At 41.7% G+C, this 23,496-nt stretch overlaps 1 protein-coding gene across 5 annotated transcripts in view; it reads right to left on the bottom strand.

Annotated features, from left to right (window-relative positions):
* Positions 1–23,496, bottom strand: part of LHFPL6 (LHFPL tetraspan subfamily member 6) — a 276,744-nt gene that overhangs the window by 33,488 nt on the left and 219,760 nt on the right. The window lies entirely within an intron of this gene.

Raw genomic sequence — 23,496 nt, 5'->3', positions numbered from 1 at the left:
GAAGGTCTTCTTAGATGGAATGTAGAGAGGGTTCCAGTAAGGATATTCCTGGAACCGTGACTTGTGAACACTTGACCGGACAGTCATATCAGCCATGCAAACCTCAGTTAGCAAGAATGAAACAGCCACAAGCCTGATGGCTCTCAGTCAAAGGACCTATACACGACTATAAGCATAAAAACACCTTCATCTGTTCTGCTTCTATTTCTTTTTACTTCTAAAGGCACTGTGACCTTTCTGCGAGGCAGGTATATCCAGAACTGATGTCTCCCTTTGGTCGGGATGGAATCACAGACAAGAGTGGAGATCTGAGGGTCACTCAGGGGATAATGAGGGGCAGAGCTGGGATAAACTTGGGGTTCCAGATGCCTATTCTATGCTTTGGTTCACTGCCTTCTCTCTGAGGCTCCTGAGAACAGAGCTGGCCAGGCTCAGTGCCGCAGCTTCAGTTCTGAAGCAAAAGAAATTCTGATTTTCAGTGACCCTAAGGTGTCCTGTGGGCTTCTCCCGCGGCTCAGATGGTAAAGAATCTGCCTGCAATGCAGGAGACCAGGGTTTGATCCCTGGGTCAGGAAGATCCCCTGGAGAAGGGAATGCCTACCACTCCAGTATTCTTGCCTGGAAAATCCCGTGGACAGAGGATCCTGGTGGGCTACAGTTCACCTGGTCGCAAAGAGTCGGACACGACTGAGTGACGAACACTTTCACTACTTTTCAAAGGTGTTCTGTATTAACAGCAGGGGGAAAATAAAGACACAGTCCCACATTTCCAGAGGAGGGTGGCTGGGGACAAGGCTTCTCAGCCTGACGCGCATACAAAACAGCTGGAGGGATTGTTCAAATGCAGATTCTAGCTCTGTAGGTTGGGGGCAGGGCTGGATCGCCTGCATTTTGAAGGGGCTCCCGGTGAGATGGGAGGCTGCTGACTGCATCACACTTTGAGCAGCGAGGATCCAGTGGGAATAGTGCCAGCCTTGAGGTTGACCTCATCAGGTTTGAATCCTGACACCACCTCACCAGACGTGTGACCTTGAACAGCATGCTTTTGACTTCCCTAAGCCCAGATTTTCATCTATAAAATAGACACAATGGTACCCACATCTTTAATACTGTTATTAGAAATAAATAAAAGACTTAATAAAGGTGCCCATTTGGGGCTTGGCATAAGACAAGGGCTTAATCATCAGTACTAATGCTAATATTGTATCACAGGAGTTGCAAACATTTCACCCTGCTGATTTCAGATTCTTCGTTAGCAGCTCCAGGTAACTGCCAGTTTAAACAAACCAAAAAACGAAAACTGCTTAAGGAAAGCCTTATTGCTTGCTTACATCTTCTGAATCGATATATTTTCTGAAATTAAGACCACAGCTCTCCAGGGAAGAATTATTGCATTTCCTCTTTGTTCCCTCCAATATTCTGTTATGAAAAATGGCAAATACAGCAAAGTTGGAAGAAGTGTATGGTGAACACCCAGATACGCACTGTCTAGGTTTTATGATTCAGTTCAGTTCAGTTGCTCAGTGGTTTTATGATTAACAGGTTTTTAAAATTTGCTCTATCACCGATCTTTTCCATTTTTCCATTCCTCTGTTGATCTACCAAGCCATCTTTTTCGGGGGGAAAGAGGGGACGAGGGAGATGTTTGTCACAGATTTCCAGCGTCAGGACATATGAATGAATTTTTTTCAATTATTTGTGCTCCACCCTCTTTTATCCCTTGGCCCAGTGGTCTGAACAGACTATGAGGTAGACACAAAGTTAGACCCAATGCCACAACTGAGACAACACTGCATCCCTAAGGGCTGATGGTACTAAGTAGAGACCCATCAATTTGGAAGTAATTTATATACAAGTCAAGAGCAAGGAATACCTTGCTTTCCACATTTCTCAAACAGCCACTCTATAACCTAAAATAGGATTGGCATGCTTCTGTTGTCTGACCCAGAAATACCAATAAGCATTTGTTAAGACAGAAAGAAAACATATAGATCTCCAGCCCAGTCCAGCCACACAGCTCAATTTTCTGTGTAGACATGTTTTCTTTCAAGGACAACTGCTGTTTTGTACAAAATGCTGCTGCTCAGACACAGTTCTGTCCGACTCTTTGCAACTCCATGGGCTGTAGCCCAGCAGGCTCCTTTGTCCATGGGATTCTCCTGGCAAGAATACTGGAGTGGGTTGCCATATCCTCCTCCAGGGGATCTGCCTGACTTGGGGATCGAACCCGCGTCTCCTGCATTGGCAGGTGGATTCTTTATCACTAGCACCACCAAAATGAATCACGCCCAATACTCCTTAAATAGGGGGAAAAAGAAGACGAACAGAATCATCACCCTGCAACATGAAAGCTTTCTGGGAACAAGGCTCCAACAAGATTCTGTTAGAAAAGTCTGACCTAATCATGAAAACAAAAACCAACCAAACAAAAACACCCACGTGTAAGTAAATGTAGCCTGCAACCATCAACATATCCCACCCCTGCCTTGGAACCCACAACGTCATCTCCAAAGCAGACTCTGGTCTGGTCGGTGCCTGTTGACTAACTGTGATTATGCTCACTCAGCCAGATATTCAAGAGGGGAACTGTTAGGAACAAAGGCTTTGGAGTCCGAGAGTCCAGCATTTGAATACTGGTCTGCTACTTACTAGATATTGATGGAACAAGTCTCCTAAATTTGAGCCCCAGGAGTTTCATCCAGAAAACGGCCACACCAGGTTCTCTTTACAGAGGTGTTGGGGGGATTAGAGAAAACGTCCCAGCAGAGTGCAGAGCATGTGGAAGTAGTTTTGCTCTTATGAGATAACGAGGAAAGAGAAGGGAAAAGCAATAAACACTTCTTAAAATTTTATTCGTCCAAGAGTGGCTTATGAGAACAAAGTACACACCAGCACCGCGATGCTTCGTTAATGGCACAGGTTTGCAGAATTTCTGTTGGGAGTGGAGAGCAGATGATACCACGTGTCTGAAGTCTCACGGGAACACATCATAACATATGGCATTCTAAGCCAGAATGCCATCCCCAGCCACCTCCAAGCCTTCCCCGGACACACCTATAGAGGTCTGCTTTGATTCCTGCCGAAGCACTGCCTCCAAGTGTCCTTCCCCCCAGGCCTGTAGAGTGATTGCCCTGGGCATAGGAACCGTTGCTGTCCATCTGACCGTGTAATTCCTGGGTGGGCTGACACCAGGGACACTGGTGATGGGGTTGGGGGCCCAGTAACGCACAGACAGCGTTGGCTGGAAAAGAGGCTCCTGCAGTACACCATCTCTTGCAAGAACCAGCAAAATTTGGGAGTTGTGTCCTGTTTGAATGAGACAACAGTGAAACCAAGCTGCCCCAGTTCTGTGTGGAGGATACGAGGAACTATGCTGCTTACTGCATTAATATACAATGAGGCTATGGGTCTGGGGCTCAGGAAAGGGGCTAGCTGAGTCGAGAACTAGAGTGTCATTAACAGAATTCCCTTGGAAGAAGTAAGGGGCATGACTGTGGGCTGGGGAGGGGACTAGAGACTGAATCTTTATGTAAGGCTGCAAAAAGCATTGGGCTTCTCAGGTGGCGTTAGTGGTCAAAAACCCACCTACCAATGCAGGAGACATTAGAGACGTGGGTCCGATCCCTGGGTTGGGAAAATCCCCTGAAGGAGGGCATGACAATCCAGACCAGTATTCTGGCCTGAAAAATCCCCATGGACAGAGGAGCCTGGTGGGCTGCAGTCCACGGGGCCACAGAGAGACAGACTCGACTGAGAGACTAAGCACAGCACAGCTACATGTGATGAAATGAATGGCAAGTGAAAGGTTTTCTACAGGTTGACACAGAGGAGGCCTCTGTGCAGTCAGCCACTGTGAGCCACTTGAAGCCTTGACAAATGGAAAGAGTTTTTAAAATTCTTATGAAAATGTGAGGCGGAGGCTGTCAAGTGAAAATCCTATGTAGTAATGAAGACAAGCCCATCATGCCCTGAGAGGCCACTTTTTTCTTTAAGTTCTAGCTATTCTGATGGCAGATATTCCGTATACTCAGTTTCCGAACAACCACCACAAAAAAGCCTGAGTTTGCCTGCATTTTTGTCTTGACAAGCCACTGCAGCAGAGACTAGACTTAAATCTAAGGCTATACAACTGATGTCGAAGCCGCGGGGAGAATCGAATACGGCATGTTTCACAAACATGCTACAAGGTTGTGGGGTGATTCAGAGCACAGCCTCAAAGTCTGATCATGTTGTCTTCTGACTTTGGGATCCTGAGTATCTTGCCTTTCTTTTGGACATGTCTCCTCATCAGTAAAATAGGAATAAAATTCATTTCATAGAGCTGCTCTACAGACTATTTTATACACACACACACATATACATGTATGCATATGCAACCATATACACAAATCCTATATGTAATTATAGGTATAGCTTTATTATTATTTGAATATTATATACACAAATTATATATGCATATATATGTATTTTTGACTAGAATATATGACATTTGTAACATGTTTCAACAAACTTTCTTGCCTAGGATATATACTATTTTCACTACTTATATACTTATATACTCATGAGGCATATTTCTCACTAAAAAATTAGAGAGTATGAAGATACCATGTCGCGGATGCCATCAATGAGGTGGTACAAGAGGCACACAAACTTAAAACAGACAATTCTTGAAAGATATTCTTTTCCTTCATCCACCTTCTGGGACATCAGGAAAGAAGAACCTCATCTATTTTCTTCAGGTCTTTTTAAAATACCATCAATTCCACTAAAAAACAGCAAAGCCATCTGGAACAGCTGAGAGACAACAACTTGGAAGCAATTTCTTTCAAGACAGCTCTAATGATTTTCCTGTTCTGTTTTCTTTTCCTCTTGAAATGTCAAGGATAACCAAAAGTTTTTACTTTTCCATCTGTGATTTAGTGATCAGTCCCAAACAAATTTTGAAAGCACTCGAGAATTTGTTTCCAATCAGTCCAATGCTGGCTTTAAATTAATTCAATTTTTAAAGTACTGTATTTTGTCACTGATATTTAAAAATATAAAATATTTTAAAATGTACTTCGAAATGTGATCACAAAGACTTTCACAATGAGAAAAAAATACTCATGAGAAATAAGCATTTAAAATACTATCATAAGCAATCACAAAGAAATCACTGGGATCTTTTTCAAGTAGGTTATCCTAAGAAACTTTTTAAAATAAAGGAAAAAAAAAAACTCCAAATGGATAAATGTTGCTTCTGCCATCAGAGCTAGCAGAAGATAGAGTCAGGAATTCTCATTCTTACTACCTTACTACCTTACTACCTTACTACCTGAAAATGACCTTACTACCTGAAAATGAATTTTACACAAACCTTACAATTGAACACCAGATGTATCCCCAGGGTCCAATGAGATACATTTAGAAATATATTTCTATCTAGTTGGTAGAGAAAACAATACTAATTGATCTATGCTTCATTAACTGAGCTGGTGGGCTTTTGGGTCCATGCAAAGCCTGGTGCTTACACAGCGGAAAAATTAAAAAACTGAAGAAGGTCCATTCATTCTAACATCTGAGAGAAAGTAACACAGAAATCATATTTCAAGCTTGTACTTGTGTGATGCTAGCAGCAAAACCGACAGTCACCATAGAAATTTCCGGTAGGAGCAAGAAAAGGTGGTGTTTGATAACACGAATGGGGTTTGATAAGTTAATAGATGCCAAGTGAAGAAAGGGAGCCTGGAGATGGACAGGTGCAAGGCAGCTTTGATGAAAATGCTGCTAGACTGAGTTGGGAACGAAAGGAATAGAGGAGAGCAGTAGCCAAGCCCTTGAAATGGGGTTAATGACCCTTGAGGAAGTTGGTAATTCTGGGCCAAAGAAGTCAGTCTTTATTTAGTAAGCAATGGGACCTTCATGTTTGTGATCTGGGTTCTCAAATGTAGGACTGAAAAGGACCCTCAAAAAGATTTCATCTAGGTGCTTCTCAAAATCTGCCACTGAAATATCCCTAAAGACTAAGAGGAGTGAATTTCAGACCTTGCAGAGTCAGAGGTTCTACCTGAATCAGTCCTCCTCTCAAATAGGTCTTCTTTATTTGACTTGAGAAATTACTGTGGGATTTTCCATTCTACTCCATAGATAACCTTATTTTTTAAAAAAATATAAATGGAGTCCATTTTTTGACTCTAAAATGGAGCTGGAGTCAAATGGATGCTCCCATGGAATATCTGGGGTTCATCCCATGGCTTCACCTTTGTATAGCAAACCACTCTTTTCTCTATTTTTTTAAAAATTGTTTTTATTGGTGAGTGGCTACTTTAACGTTGTGTTAGTTTCAGGTAAACAGCAAAGTGATTCAGCTATTCATACACATGTATCTATTCTTTTTCCATTTAGGCTGTTACAGAATATTGAGCAGAATTCCCTGTGGTCCTTACTGGCTGTCCATTTTAAATATAGCAATGTGTACATGTCAACCTCAGAGACTCCTTTCCTCTTTAGAGTATAGTAGGCAGAGCTCAGTTTTTGAAGAATGAATGTATGAATACAGGCTGCAGTTCAAAAAGATTGGAGTGACAGTTAATAAAGGAATCAGAAATGAAATGATTAAAGTCACAGTTAGTAAAGGAACCAGAAATGGAATGGTATCTCTTGACCCTAGGTCCAAAGCTTTTTCTTCAACATCACATTGTCACACAGAAAAGGAAGTAGCTAGGCTGAAGGGCACAGGGCACATCACATTAAAAAAGGTTCAGAGGTCACTTAGTGCTACCCAGTGAGTGAGACGGAGGCTTCCCCAGTTGGTTGCATGGACTTCATCATGCCCCACCATGCCAGCCACCGCTCCGCAGGGCTGCAAACAGAAGCATCTCCGCTGATGTGAAAGAGAAGGCTTAGACCAGTCTTCCTCCACGGGAACTATTCCCAACATCTAAATTTCTAGCTTATTTACGAAGGAAGCCTCTGATAAATGCCTCCCTTCCCAAGTGGGACTGAGCAGCTGCTCATCAAAGTCTGTCAAGCAAGATCTGCACCACCCAAGGCTTCATGGGAAGCAGCAAAAGAAAGATCATAACATCATGTTTATCTCCCTCTCATCGCTGGTTCTGGCAATAGTATCACAGTCAGGCAGGCTGAGTCAAAACAATTTTCTAAAAATATGGATCAGCTGAGACCACTGAAAACCTCCTTTTATGGAGTTAATGTTCAAGGAGTTTCCCCTCGGGCTGTTCTGTGTATTCTCTCTCAGAGCCTGTTCCCCCAACAGCATTGAGCCTTCTAAAATATACCATTCTTTCTCCTTGCCAGGGGATCCCAGCCTCCAGAAGACTGACAGAAAGGAGAGAGTTCGATTCTAGAGGGTGAACTGAATCCTGTGATATTGTGAAAAATGAAGTGCAAGTATTAGTTGCTCAATTGTGTCCGACTCTTTGTGACCCCATGGACTGTAGCCCGCTAGGCTCCTCTGTCCATGGGATTTCCCAGGCAAGAATACTGGAGTGGGGTTGCCATTTCCTTCTCCAGGGGATCTTCCCAACCCAGGGTTGAACCTGGGTCTCCTGCATTGCAGGTGGACTCTTCACCGTCTGAGCCACCAGGGAAGATATGATATTATATGGATGTTCAAATTTAGAGGGAAAGAAAATCAACTCCGCATCTCTATTAAGCTTTTTACCCAACTCTGTTTGAAGAGCTGCTGGTGACAAGCCTAAGGGGACACTGGAGACGTCCCCTGTTAGTAGATCCCATTGCATTTCTATTAAAACCAACAATTCTGGAGTGGGCAGCCATTCCCTTCTCCAGGCGATCTTTCCGACCCAGGGATTGAACCCAGGTCTCGTGCACTGCAGGCAGATTCTTTACCATCTGAGCCACCAGGGAAGCCCAAAACCAACAAACAAAGGAAATGCAACTGCTTTCAAACATAGGCCCTTTCCAGAATGTATGCTTCTTAAAGCTGTATGCTATCAAGGAATGGGGTTTGACTTGAGAAAGGAACCCAGTGCATATCTGGTTGCACAGTTTCATGCTGTGCCCTTCAAAACCCTGGGGGGCTCCCCATGGTGTCTAAAGAGCATGTACCCAGTGGGAATTGCCAGTGAGACCTGCAGGGTAGGGTGGGGAGCAGGAAGGTTCAGGGCTCCACTGCTGCTCCCACCAGGGCAGCGCTGCTCTGATCTACACCCATATACTAGGCTTCTGTGTGATATTTACATGCAGGGAAGGTTCAGCTCCAAAGTAATTTTGAAACTACCCTATCTTAGTATTATGGGTTGAATTATGTCCCTCGCCCCCACAGAGATATGTTGAGGTCCTAAACCCCAGTACCTCAAAATGTGACCTTATTTGGAAACAGGGTCATTGAAGGTGTAATTAGTTAAGATCATCTTGGAGGAGAGGGGGCCGCTGATCCAATACACTGGTATCCTTACAAGAAGATGGCCATGTGAAGACAGCCTCATGGTCATGTGAAGATGGCAGTGGAGCCTACAGTGATGCAGCCACAAGCCAAGGAACGCCGAGCACCACCAGAAGATAGGGAGGCAAGGAAGAACCTTTAGAGGGGGGATAACCCAGCCAGCACTTCGATTTCAGATTTCCAGCCTCCAGTACTGGAACAGAATACATCTCTCTTGTTTTAAGCCACTCAGTGTGTGGTTCTTTCTTACAGCAGCCCCAGGAAACCAATATACCTGGTCAAAAATATTCTCTTCTCTCACTTTAATTTTTTACCCTCTTAGGCAATAACTGAAAAAAAGGAAAGTGTATTAAAAAGAAACAGTAGAACGTTATTATCTTAGTTTATCAATCAACTCTTGCCCCTCACCCCACCCTCCATCCCTTATGTCTCTTAAGAAAATTCATTCAAGAAGAGACAGACACATGCTCTGATTTCTTCAAGCACAACTCAGAGTTCAAAGAGGCAGCCTGCATTCAGATGCCACAGGTAACACCATAAATCTCTGCCTTGCCACTGGGCCAGGGAACGAAGGTCGATCAGGGATCCTCATCTTTATAACCCGGAGGAAGCATAATTTACAGATGGGACACAGTTAACCATGCGTGCCTGACATGTGAGATGCAAGCTGCGTGGTCATAATTTATATTTAAATAGCTTCTTTCAACAAAGGGCTCAAAGAAATTTACAGACTTTTACTTAATTAATCCTTGCAAGCCATCCATGAAGAAGGTAAAGGAAGGTCGTATATCCCCCCTTCCTCTGGCATCTCATGGTTTGGCCACTTCTCCTCCTCTTTATTCTTGTTTTCAGGATGGCTGAGCTTCCCTTCTCCCAAATGCAGATTTTTATTTTGAAGCTGATTCTCCTATTTCCATATAACCCTAATTCTAGGAGCTCCTGGTTAGAAGAAAATTAGTGCCCCCCCCTTTTTTTGGGGGGGTTGCTTTGAAAGGTCCCATCAACTTAGAAATTACCATTTATTTAAAGCTTTAACTCCTGAACTATCTTGAAGTCTGGGAGACTAACTGTTCACGAATGTGTGCATGTGCATGTAGGGAGAGAGAGAGAGAAAGAGACGCAATAGCCTTGCCAAGTGGCATTAAGATGCCATAAAAAGTATTTTAGGGATGGGGGCAGTATCTCAGCAGACACCTCATCATTACACACATCTTTCAGAACTCTTTTGGTCCGTTTTCAGATTGAGCTCCACTGGAACTCTTCCCAGAGTTGCCATGTCTGGGAAATGTGGAGGAGAAATAATCAAGAGAATTAAAGAAGGAAGGATTTTAGCCTCAGATCCTATTCTACACAGGGCTGCTTTTCCTTTGCCCATTTTCCTATTGATCCTCTGACTAAGCAATGCATCTCCTGAGAATTTTCCTGGATGTTAAGCAAAGATTACAGATATATTTGTAAATTTCTTTGAGCTCTTTGGAAAAAGAAACTATTAAAAAGGGGGGAAAAAAAGTGCCATGAAGCATTGGGTTCTCTTGGGACTTCCCTAGTGGTCCAGTGACTGGGGCTCCATGCTCCCAGTGCAGGGGGCATGGGTTTGATCCCTGGGTGGAAAAATGGATCCCGTAGGCCACAACTAAGACCTGGCACAGTCAAATTAATAGACATAAATAAATATTAAAAAAACATTGGGTTCGTGCGACCTGATCTGTGAGATTCTGCCTTTAATTTACCATCATGAGAAACATTAATATCCATATTCCTCGATGGTTAAGGTTAAGTGCTAAGGGTTAAGGTTCTTCTGCATAGGGTAGAACACCAGTGAGCCATATGGTACTTCAATCTTTACTTCTCCGTATCTGAGATGACTCAATGAAGGGCTGCATTTAACCAGCCTGGAATCTTTGCTGGTACCAGTTTGCCTTCTTGGATATTGTGGATTGATAGGATTCAGCCAAGCGCCACCAGCCTCTAATACAGCAGAGCACTTTTTACAATCATTTGCCATGTGTGCAGCCAACCTACCTTACAACTCAAAATCTTTCCTCAAGCCAATAATTAGTACAAGAATTCAAGTTTTTAAAAGCCTATGGTTTGTCAGATGCTATAAAAATTCCAACCCAGGGCTTTCAAACTTGCAACAAAAGTGTTTGCAAGCCAATAGAACTTAACACTCAATCTGGTTTAATCTGCTGCTTATATTACAATCTGTAATGAACCACACTTTTATAGTACTTGCAGCCATCATGTTGAGAAAGAGTACAGGAACCACGGTCTAAAGTGGTTTTGATATACTCATTTCTGCTCAAAATAATCTGAAGGATTCAGACGAAAACTAAGAGCAGCCTCTTTGAGCAAAAGGACGTTAATACACAAGTTTCTAAGGCAGCACGAAAAGCACATGCTGTGCTGTGCTAAGTCATTCAGTTGTGTCTGACTCTATGGAACCCCATAGACTGTAGCCTGCCAGGCTCCTCTGTCCATGGGATTCTCCAGGCAAGAATACTGGAGTGGGTTTCCATGCCCTTCTGCAGGGGATCTTCCCAACCCAGGGATTAAACCCAGGTCTCCCACATTGCAGGCAGATTCTTCATCAGCTGAGTTACCAGGGAAGCCCTGCATGAAAAACATACTGCTGCTGCTGCTGCTGAGTCGCTTCAGTCGTGTCCGACTCTGTGCGACCCCATAGACGGCAGCCCACCAGGCTCCGCCGTCCCTGGGATTCTCCAGGCAAGAACACTGGAGTGGGTTGCCATTTCCTTCTCCAGTGCATGAAAGGGAAAAGTGAAAGTGAAGTCGCTCAGTCGTGTCCAACTCTTAGCGACCCCATGGACTGCAGCCTACCAGGCTCCTCCGTCCATGGGATTTTCCAGGCAAGAGTACTGGAGTGGGGTGCCATTGCCTTCTCCGGAAAAACATACTAAGTAGCATTTATTAGAAGAGGCAAGTGATGCTGGGAAGAAGACAACTGGAAGAGGGGAAGCACAAGTTATTTTTAAACTATAATCAAAAACATTTACGTAGGTATAACCTTTTTTAAGGATTTTTTGTTGTTGTTAATGTGGACCATTTTTAAAGTCTTTATTGAATTTGTTAGAATATTTTTTCTGGTTTAGATTTTGATGTTTTGGCCACCAAGGCATGTGGGATCTTACCTCCCTGATCAGGGAGCAAACCCGCACCCCCTGAATTGAAAAGTGAAGTCACAACCACCAACTGCCAGGGAAGTCCCTATGTAGGTATATCTTAATTGCAAGTTTACGATAGCAAAGTTGGGAAAGCAAGGCAGGAATTAACTTTTGTTTGTGGAAGCAGAAGCATGGTGCCTGAAAAGGATAGTGTTCTATAAAGATAAAGCTGCATGAAAGAAAGAAATTCATCCAGAGGTCAAAACGCCATGGCATATGCCTAATGCTGACTCTTATATTTTGGGTGAGATGAATTCCATTGTTATCAGCACCCATAAGGGGTTGGTAGGGCTCTGGAGATCAGAGGACTCTGACTGTCAGGGTAAAAAAACCACATAAAATATGATCCAGGAAAGCAAATCCAATGTGAAGTAGAAATTAATAATTGTACATTAAAAAAGACAGATGGTGATAATGTATACTTTAGCATGACTGCTTTTGCTTCGCTTGATATTTTGTTAATGTTCACTTGTAAAAAAAAAAAATGACCTGAGTTTAATCAAAATGTGAAGTAAATATTCAGTTTCTCTTTAATACTAGCTACATTTCACATCTTTAGTAGCCAGGCCAGTGACTACTGCATTGGGCAGCATAGATATAAAACATTTGCATCATTTGCAGACATTTCTGTTGGACAATGCTGCATTAGAGAAAATACCTTTTAGACCTTTCAGACTGTTATTAGGATGGCTGACATTAGTAAGATCATTCTGTATCTTCCCAATATCAAAATGCCAGTGAGCATCAATCATTGTATCTACTCCCCACTTTCTTGATTTCTTATGATTATGTCTCAGTTTCACCTCTTTTCAAGCTTAACCACCAATGAAATCGATGAAGGAGAAATATTATAGAAAAAAATCATTTAAACATAAATCAAGCCATCCTATAATTAATATAGAGAAAACAAATTTGGATTATTCCTTTAGAGCTATTAATACATAGTGTTAAATTCTGGTCTCACAACTACGTTGAGTATAACTGAAAGTATTCACAGCAGACAAACTGAGTATTCTAAGTCCAACAATTATAGAGCCTCCCCCCAAGTCTTTCAAATGTAGGTAATTTTACATTTATTTGGACTTGGAGAAAAGTGCACACAAGTGCCAAAGTCACTTGCATGAAACCTCTTATATAAATAACAATGAAAGTGGAAACTAGAAACGAAGAAAACAAAGCACAGTTTGTTCCTCTTTCTCTGTTTCTCTCCTTTAAAATGAGAACATCGCTGTTTTCACTGGAGAGGAGAAATTCATCAGCCTTGGGAAGATACAGACTAGGGACACTTGGCGTCAGCGGGGGAAGTGACCTCACCATCCCATGCTGTCCGGCTGAGTAAGGTTTGGAGACGGGGGTGCTCTCCATCTGTGCCTATTCCTTCCAGGGGTCACTGTCACACCGGTGCTGAAGCAGAAAGACGAGCAGTTTGAACCTCTCTGAGCTTTTCAGAGAAAACACTTAGCCTTTTCCTTCCGATTGTTTAAAATTCAGGTTTCACAAAAGAATCACGTCCTCTGCTGTTTAACCACTTTCATACCTTTCCTGATTTGCCAATACTCTGCCCCCCATAAGCCATCAGTCTGGTTTCTGTCACTTCTGTATTGCTACGAACAGTTAATCAACATGGCTCGTTTAGGGTGTGGAACTAAAAGACAAGTTTGAATTCCACAAGGCCATTTAGCTCTCTTCCAACAATACCCTTAACCCTGCCGTCTCAAAATTAGAGGCCATCAATCAGGAGAGCCACTTGGAAAATACAGAAGGATCTGGGCATATGCTTTCAAAAAAATCAACCCAAGTGAGAAGCTGAATGGAAAATAGATTATTCAGATAATGGACTTCTGCTATCTGCTATCCAACACGGTAGCCAGCCACTAGCACTTGAAATGTGGCTGGTCCAAACTGAAATATGCTGGAAGTGTAAAAAGACACACTAATTTCAAAGGCTTAGTATGAAAAAAGAAGAGGAAAATACCTCATCAGTACATTTTATATTGACTACATGTTGAAATAATATTTTGATATATCGGGTTACTTAAAATATATTATTAAAGCTAATTTCATGTTTCTCTTTGCTTTTTAATACAGAGCTCTTTGAAAACATTAAATGACCTATGTGGTCACATTATATTTCTGTTGATGATATAGATTTGGGCTTCCAAGGTGCTGCCAGTGTTAAAGAACCCGCTTGCCAATGCAGGAGACATTAGAGACACAAGTTCGAGCCCTGAGTCAGGAAGATCCCCTGGAGGAGGACATGGCAACCCACTCCAGTATTCTTGTCTGAAGAATCCCATGGACAGAGGAGCCAGGCAGGCTACACCATAGGGTGGCAAAGAGTTGGACACAACTGAAGCGACTGAGCATGCATGATACAGACACAGCCCATAATCACAGGCTCCATTTGTAATACAAAAGAGCTTAGAAAATGCTGACTCATGAAAAGCAATTTCTAAAGGTTATCTGCTATGAAAGTAAAAGAATCCTCCAGCAACAAGAGCAGAAGACATACTGGAATTGAAGAAGCCATCATAAACACCTCCGCTATTGAGAGCAACATGAAGGCTCTGCCAGCGGCTGAAGCTATTACAATCTAGTAGTATCAGAATGAAATCCAACAGACTTCAGAATCCCCGCCTGGGCTTTTGAACTGCCTGTGGGAAAGCAGCTCTCACAGTCTGAGAGGCTGGGGCTGTGACTCCCGAGCAACTCAAATCCTCACTTTGATTTACTCTTGATCAAAGATGGCACCTCATTATCGAAACAGAGCCAAAGGCTCCTGGGAAGAATTCCCCCAGGAGGGTACACAATGACCCAGGGAGACAGCAAGATAATTTGATAATTACATCCCAGAGTTTCCTTAATAATATCTAAATCCCTAGATACTGAGAAACAAGCCAAAATAGGGATCACTAGGGTAGGAGAAGCCATGCTTTGATCAAGGGGCAATTCAAGTCATTCACAGAATTGGACAAAGAAGGCTTTGCCAGTCTAGACAAGGGAACATCCAAGCAGCTCTCCTTAATTTCCAAGTTTACACCCCTGCACTCTCTAAACTCTTGTGTTCTATAAATAGGAAAGGAAGTTCATCAGCATTAGCTTTCTCCTCTAAAAAGGATTTTTTCCTAGCCTCCTCTCCAATCTTTCCAGGCTTAGAGGTGACCATTATTCCCCTGTCACAAGTTTGTAATTTTCTTTGTTATTTCATTAAGAAATATGAAATAAATGTGATATTGTGCATATACCAGTTGGTTTAAATTTTTGTGTCCAGGAGTCATCAGCTAACATGTTATGAAGAAATGCCCAAGCCACAGTGGCAAGTGACATTGGATTAGAAAGCTCCCAGTCTAGAGGCAGCTAAGACAAGCCCTGCTATTATCTGCAAATCAATCAAGAGCAGAAACCAACCATGCCAACTGCAAATAAACATGAGCAATAGGTTTTTATTGGTGCAAATACTGTTTTGTTAATTAGCATGATGGGTATAATAATAGGATCTCATTAGATGACACTTTGGATTTTTGAAATATGTGCGTGAGCAGAAAGTAAGTTAGGCATATCTTCTCTGTTATGTGAGGTTATAAGAATCTAGCCTGGCCAGCATCCCATTAGACGTGACTCTCACACCTCTTGGAGGGGTGGTGCCTATGGCTTGATCCCTTGGGTCTGTGCCCAGCCATAGGGTTAGAAAGATTTCTGATTCACGATGCCAAGTAGAAGGCTGGAATCCTGCCGTGTTAATGTTGTTTTTGTCCCAAGTAAACTTTTCATACAAGGGAAGGTCAGTGCACCTAGAAATAGAGAAAGCTGAGACTTTATGGAGCTTAAAGGACAAAGTGTGTGATCTGTCCTGTGTCTGCTTTCCTAAAGGCTGTGTATTAAGTACGTGGGCCATGGAATTTTGTTTGTAATTTACATGTTTGTAACCTAGTTCAGTTCAGTTCAGTTCAGTCCCTCAGTGGTGTCCAACTCTTTGCAACCCCATTGTAACCTAGTAGCCAGATCATAAGGGAGTGGCTTTCTCTCACGGAGTTGCTTACTATTATCTAACAAAATGAACCTCAGAGTTGTGCATGGCCCAGATGGCTTGGTCAGCAGACAGCCGCCCATTCTTCACCCTGACCCAGCAAACGAGGCTTCTTTCAGCCCGAGTGTACAAGGCTTTCTGCCTCCAGGGGCTAGGAAGCTCCCTCTGAATTCTTTACCTGATTCGTTCTGATTCACCCCTCAGGTCTCCACATAACTCCCTGGTTCTCACACTTGGGTACACATCAGAATTAGCTTCTAAAAAATCCCATAGCCCAGGTCATACCCCATGCAGATCAAATCAGAATGTCTGGAGCTGAGGGCCAGGCATGAATATTTTTAATGTTTTTTATTGTGGTAAAAGTCACATAATATAAAGCAATATTTTAACCATATTTTACTGTACAGTTCAGCGGCACTGAGGACATTCACACTGTTGTGCAAATTTCACCATTATCCATCTCCTGAATTTTTCACCTTCTTTAACTGAAACTGTTCCCATTAAACACTCACTCTCCAATCCGCTTCCACTCCATTGCCCTGGCCCGTGGCATCCACCAAAGTACTTTCTGACTCTCTGGATCTGACTATTCTAGGTACCTCGTGTAAATGGAATCAGACAGTACTTGTCTGCACCCACTATCCTCTGGCTGACTCTGTTGGTTAGCCATTTGGGAACCATCGACTTCAAAATTATTTTTTTTCAGTAAAAACATTGCTAATCTCTCCCCCACCTAATTTAGGTTCCTCTGTAATTTACTTTTCTCTGTCTCAGAGCTCGCTGTATATTTTCTCATTTTGTAATTAGTCCATCTCTGTATAGTCAATATAGCCGTGCCATACATGGAGTATAATTAGTCCATATAGCCGGTCCATTTCTGTTTTGACAACACCTGCTTCCTAGACCGTATGCTCTATGAGGGCCAAGTACTTAGTTGTTTTTCTCATCTCTGTATTTGTACAGTGCCTGCTACCTAGAAGGTGCTCAGGATATATCTGTGCAAAATAAATGTCAGGGAATGCAATATTTATCTTTTCACTGATACTTTCTCCCCCAATTAAAACTAGCCAACTATTTGAGTGCTAACTGTGTGATCAGTTATTTAACAGGTACTTTGGAATGACAGAGAGCTTCCCTGGTGGCTCAGACGGTAAAGAATCTGCCTGCAATGAGAGAGACCTGGGTTCAATCCCTGGGTTGGGAAGATCCCCTGGAGGAGGGCACGGCAACCCACTCCAGTATTCTTGCCTGGAGAATCCCCAAGAACAGAGGAGCCTGGCGGGCTACAGTCTATGGGGTCACAAAGAGTCGGACACGACTGAGTGACTTAGCCGACTGGAATGACAGGAGGGCATTTGTAAGCTATTTGTAGGCAGGATTAGTGCATATGTGATCATAAGAGAACTGGATAAAGCTGAAGATATAAAAAGCAAGAACTTAAAGTGACAGTGAGTGCAAGGAGATGCGTGTGTGTGCTCAGTTGCTCAGTCATGTCTGACTCTTTGGGACCCCATGGACTGTAGCCCACCAGGCTCCACTGTCCATGGGATTCTCCAGGCAACAATACTGGAGTGGGTTGCCATTTCCTTCTCCAGGGGATATTCCCGATTCAGGGATCGAACTTGAGACTCCTGCATTGGCAGGTGAATTCTTTACCACTGAGCCACCTGGGAAGCCCATGCAAGGTGGTGAGTAGCATATATTTATGGGAATTGTCCTCCTAGACTTACATGAATGAACTCGGGCATAGACAGTCAAATTACAAATCATACAGTGCAGACTGTCTCCTGTCATTTCTAATCTATACCTGTCTCTCAGATTTTTGAATTATACCCCCCAGCAAGTCCTCCCCATCTTCAAGCAGCATTTGCCTGATTCAGTAGCCTTTTGTTGATCTGAATCAGAAAACTAGATTCAATCACAAAATGTAAAAAAAAAAAAAAAAAAAAGAAAATCACCATCTTGAAAACTGATGGTCATTTTTATCTAATTTTGATCAAGCATTGGGATAATATTTAAATGATTAGCCTGATGACTCACAGGACTGTGCTAGAAGAAACAGATTTGTTTGTGCTCTCCAAAATATTCTTTCTGCTCTAAAATATTTATTCTCCTCACATTCTATTAATATCTTCCACTCAAATTCTTGACAATGTAAACATTTTCTAGGCTGTCTCTACAAACCACAATTCCTACATCTGGCATGGATGCGTAACTTCTTTTTTTAAAAAAAAAAAAATTTATTATGTATTTATTTGCCTGTGTTGGGTCTCAATTGCAGCACTCGCGATTTTCATTGTGTCATGTGGAAACTTTTGTTGCAGTGCACAGTCTCTCTAGTCATGGCGCATAGGCTCAGTAGTTGCAGTGTGTGGGCTTGGCTCTCCTGCAGCACATGGGATCTTAGATCCCCAGCCAGGGATCGAACCTGCCTCCCCTGCATCACAAGGTGGATGCTTAACTACTGGACCACCAGGAAAGTCTTGATAACTTCTAAATAAGATCTCAGATTACAAGGAGAGAGGCATAAATGTTCTTGCTAATTTCAAGAAACCAACACATAAACAGACCAAAAGAAGCTTCTGGGCCCTTCTGCCTCATAACCTAAGCAGGTAATTAAGGTAATGTTCATAGGCCACAGTGGAGAGTGAGGATGAATACATTTTAGGGAGCTCCAGGGTGAAGGAAGGCATGTGGTAAAGCATTAAAGGACATGCAAGATTAGTCCGAGCTGCTTAGGGGCAGTCCCAGCCCTTTTTTTTCTAAACTAAATCTAAGTTAATGGCAAGACTCATCGTATTAAAGCAAAGGATGGAATCTGTCCAAACTATTTTTGCAATGGGTAACATTAAAGAGGCCTCATGGGTGTGACTGACGTTAATTTCTTATTCTGTATTGTAAGTGAGCTCCCCAGAGTTCCGGATGAATGGGAAATGACGATAGAGCGTTCAGCTCAATTTCCCTCTGTGGTCCAGCTTGGTCTTGTGTCTGAAGAGGCAACATATACTTTTTTTTCAATCGGGGCTTGAGATTGTGTAAAATATTATCCAGTTCAGTGCTTTTTCTTTTCAGTAAACAATACACCATTTGAGGAAGAATCCCATCAGTATATTATCGGGGTGTGACTTTTAATATCTCCAAGGTTAGTTTTTGCTCAGTTAAGATTATCTAGAAATTCTTTTCTTTTTTTTTTAAAGATTTGTTTCAGTGTGGACCATTTTTAAAGTCTTTACTGCACTGGTTAAAATACTGCTTCTGTTTTATGCTTTGGTTTTTTGGCCACGACGTATGTGTGATCTTGCCTCCCTGATCAGAGAGCAAACCTGCACCCCTGCATTGGAAGGTGAAGTCTTAACAGTCCCTAGAAGTTATTTTCTTAAAAATAAATATTCCTGAAGTTTCTAAATTCACTTTGTAAAATCTCTTTATTCTCTTGAAATTCAGCAAATGATAACAATGTCCTTTAAGTGATCTCTGATCAACAGTTGGCCCTGTTGATTAACTTAAACTCCGTAAACATTTTAAACTACATTTACAAGCTTACTACCTTTGATTTCCTTCACTGCCTCAATTATTAGAGTTCAAATTCTACCACACACATCAGCAGTTCTTACAAATATAACAAATTAAATCTTAAACATGGTGGATCTGAAGTTATCTCAAGTGGTTCAATATTGTTTATGAACTTATTAATATTTCAACTTAAAACCACCAGTCTGAATAGTCAATTACCCATTTTAATTTAATCACAGGGCTCAGTGATGATAAACACTTACGATGCCATATACATTCAGATTTCTTAATACAAAAACATTTACTATTCTGGAGTAAAACATAACATTTTAAAAACATTGCACATTTAATTTTAAGTCTTCTAATGAAAACAACCAAATCACCTCAAACAATTTCGTGGTCATGCTGACATGTGATGGTTGAGATTTTATTTCTCCACAGGGAGTGACTGAATATCAACCTCAGATTTTAGCCTAGACATAAACTCTGGCATTGCAGCAGATCAGGGTAGTTTTTCTCATTATCATCATCAACATGTGGAGGAAATTCTGTTTTGACAATCAACAGGCAACATGGATCTCAAAACCATGCTCTCCAAATAGATAGTCTTATAGCCCAGATCTCTAGACTAAATCATATATTTATTTAATTTTCTTCTCATAACAGAATTCTGCTGTCTACATTAACCTTAGAGTTTATATCCTTCGCTGTTTCAAATGTATTTATTTGGGTTCCATAGATATTTTGTTTCTTTCATTGGATTCCACATATCCCTTTCCTTTAAAAACCCTGTCTGGATAGAGGACACCTTCCGACCTGGGGGCTCATCTTTCAGTGTCATATCTTTTTGCCTCTTTATATTCAATGGACATGAACTTGGGGAAACTTCGGGAGATGGTGAGGGACAGGGAGACCGGGCGTGCTGCAGCCCATGGGGTCACAAAGAGGCAGACACGACTTATCAGCTGAACACCAACAACAACCAATCAAGGAATTAATGACTTTCCTAGTCTCTCCAATATGGTTGTTGATCTTCTGCCTAGAATTTCTAGGATAGAATCTAGTTCTTCCAGACCAAGCCCCTGAGTATTCCGTATTCTGGAGTGCATCACGAAGTTTACCTTGATTCAGGCTAAGGCTTTTCTATACAGCATGCAAATTTTCCGTTTTCCACATCTTCACCTACAAAACATCTTCACTAACTTTTGATCCTTCTCAGGTAAGTGCCAAGTGGGGCATAGGTGAAACAACTCAGAAACTGAAAGCTGGAAGAATTAAGCCTGTCATCAAAACATAGCATCTGCTAAGGAAAACGACCCAGAAAAGCTTTAGAAAATATCAGCTTGTCATTGCAGGAAAAACAAAAAAGAATTGAGCTGCAAATAGAAATAAATATGAGGTGCAAAGGTGATGCTTTTCTACATAATGAATATTTGTTTGAAAAGGGGTTTCACCTTCATATTCGCTGACCCATCTATATACAGAAATACACAGAATATACATCTTTGCATGCGATTAATATTAATAATAACTGATTTTTGACCTATCCATTTTTTTTTTTAGCTTCAAGAACCGCTCTACAAAAGTTGCAGTTTAATTAGTCATCAATGACTATGTAACAGTCCAATTATTAGAGTCAGATAAACAGTACTGGATGTTCTTGGAAAGAAACAGAGGCATTTCCTTGCTGAGAACTCATAGAAGGTGGCAGATTCCCATCTGGGACATGGTGTCTGGTATTGTCCTTTCCTTCTGCATAATAACCAAGTATGGAAGTGGATGGCAGAGACTACTTATTTATCTTTGTACCTGCCATAGGATAAATCAGGATGTTTGTATTTAGCTATCTCAAATCCCTCTTGAAATACGATTGGAAATTAAGCAAACACAATACACATGCAATCTTAAGTATGTCAAAAAACTAGTGAATAAACTATTCAATTATGCTGAGAAATAGCTGAGTTTTAGGTAAACTTATTTACAAGTCAGTTATAGAAATTGAAATTGCTTTTTATTTATAACCACATCTTGATGGCCTAATCAGTAGACTAAAATAAACTACCCAATACAGGCAGAAATCTCACCCCAGACTAGCAGACCCTAAGGCAAGGGAATTATGCTGTGGTAATGAAGATATCTTTTCATACTCAAATTAAAAACAATGCTACAGAGCTCCTGGTATAACCATTTTCATTGAGTATAATTTATTTGGTCCCTTTTACAAATCTTTCAGAATTAGTGCTTGCCTATAGCCAATTATAAATACCCAGAGGATTTTCAGCAATACGTGAACCATGAACTTCCAGATGTTCAAGCTGGTTTTAGAAAAGGCAGAGGAACCAGAGATCAAATTGCCAACATCTGATGGATCATCGAAAAAGCAAGAGAGTACCAGAGAAACATCTGTTTCTGCTTTATTGACTATGCCAAAGCCTTTGACTCTGTGGATCACAATAAACTGTGGAAAATTCTGAAAGAGATGGGAATACAAGACCACCTGACCTGTCTCTTGAGAAACCTGTATGCAGGTCAGGAAGCAACAGTTAGAACTGGACATGGAACAACAGACTGGTTCCAAATAGGAAAAGGAGTACGTAAAGGCTGTATATTGTCATCCTGCTTATTTAACTTATATGCAGAGTACATCATGAGAAACGCTGGGCTGGATGAAGCACAAGCTGGAATCAAGACTGCCGGGAGAAATATCAATAACCTCAGATATGCAGATGACACCACCCTTATGGCAGAAAGTGAAGAAGAACTAAAGAGCCTCCTGATGAAAGTGAAAGAGGAGAGTGAAAAAGTTGGCTTAGACACAGATGCATGGAACAATTTTATGGACTCTGAGGGAGAAGGTGAGAGTGGGACGTTCTGGGAGAATGGCATTGAGACATGTGTATTGTCATATGTGAAACAGAGCACCATTCCATGTTCGATGCATGTGACAAGGGCTCGGGGCCGGGGCAGTGGGATGATCCAGAGGGATGGGAGGGGGAGGGAGGTGGGTGGGGGGTTCGGGAAGGGGAACACATGTAAACCCATGGCTGATTCTTGTCAATGTATGGCAAAAACTATTACAATATTGTAAAGTAATTAGCCCCCAAGTAAAATAAATAAATTTATAAAAAAAAAAAAAAAAAAAGAAAAGAAAATAAAACATTCAGTGTAAAGCAAAAAAAAAAAAAAAAAAAGTTGGCTTAAAGCTCAACGTTCAAAAAACTAAGATCATGGCATCTGGTCCCATCACTTCATGGCAGATAGATGGGGAAACAGTGGAAACAGTGGCTGGCTTTATTTTTCTGGGCTCCAAAATCACTGCAGATGGTGACTGCAGCCATGAAATAAAAAGACTCTTACTCCTTGGAAGGAAAGTTATGACCAACCTAGATAGCATATTAAAAAGCAGAGGCATTACTTTGCCAACAAAGGTCCGTCTAGTCAAGGCTATGGTTTTTTCCAGTGGTCATGTATGGATGTGAGAGTTGGACTATAAAGAAAGCTGAGCGCTGAAGAATTGATGCTTTTGAGCTGTGGTGTTGGAGAAGACTCTTGAGAGTCCCTTGGACTGCAAGGAGATCCAACCAGTCCATCCTAAAGGAGATCAGTCCTGGGTGTTCATTGGAAGGACTGATGTTGAAGCTGAAACTCCAATACTTTGGCCACCTGATGAGAATAGCTGACTCATTGGAAAAGATCCTGATGCTGGGAAAGATTGAGGCCCGGAGGAGAAGGGGATGACAGAGGATGAGATGGCTGGATGGCATCACCAACTCGATGGACATGGGTTTGGGTAGACTCCGGGAGTTGGTGATGGACAGGGAGGCCTGGCGTGCTGTGGTTCATGGGGTCGCAAAGAGTCGGACACGACTGAGAGACTGAACTGAACTGAAACGCTGTAACAATAATGCTCTGAAACACATAAGAAAAGAATTTGTTCTTTGCCTTTAAACTGAGGTGCAGATTGAACTTTTATAAAAAGTTGAAAAGTAATACTGATTGAAAAATAAAAATCAAGTTCAAATACAACTAGACCATGACAGACAACAAGCTGATGCCTTGTCACAAAGACACTCTGCCTGTCAGCTTCAAAAACAGCAAGGCAGTTCGTCTGGAGCTTCCAGGGACATGACCGGAAACAAAACTTAGAGAATATTTTTAATAATAACGGAAAGGAGGAGAAGTTTGTGTCATGATTTCTTTGAATTGGCTAAATTGGTCGACTTTAAGAAAATAAGGGCTTTGCATTTGTCTTATTCTGCCTCAAATAACCTTATTGTTTTATAAAAACCCCATCACAACAATGAAGGTTAGGGTATTCCATAGTTGGAAAGTGACCTAATGCACCCTAAAACATGAGGAATTTG

This window comes from Giraffa tippelskirchi, chromosome 12 (genome assembly GCF_054371585.1).
Source record: "Giraffa tippelskirchi isolate mGirTip1 chromosome 12, T2T-mGirTip1v1.2.pri, whole genome shotgun sequence".
Lineage (NCBI taxonomy): Eukaryota > Metazoa > Chordata > Mammalia > Artiodactyla > Giraffidae > Giraffa > Giraffa tippelskirchi.
Note: the sequence above shows the minus strand (reverse complement) of the source record. Positions and strands in the feature narration are given on the sequence as shown.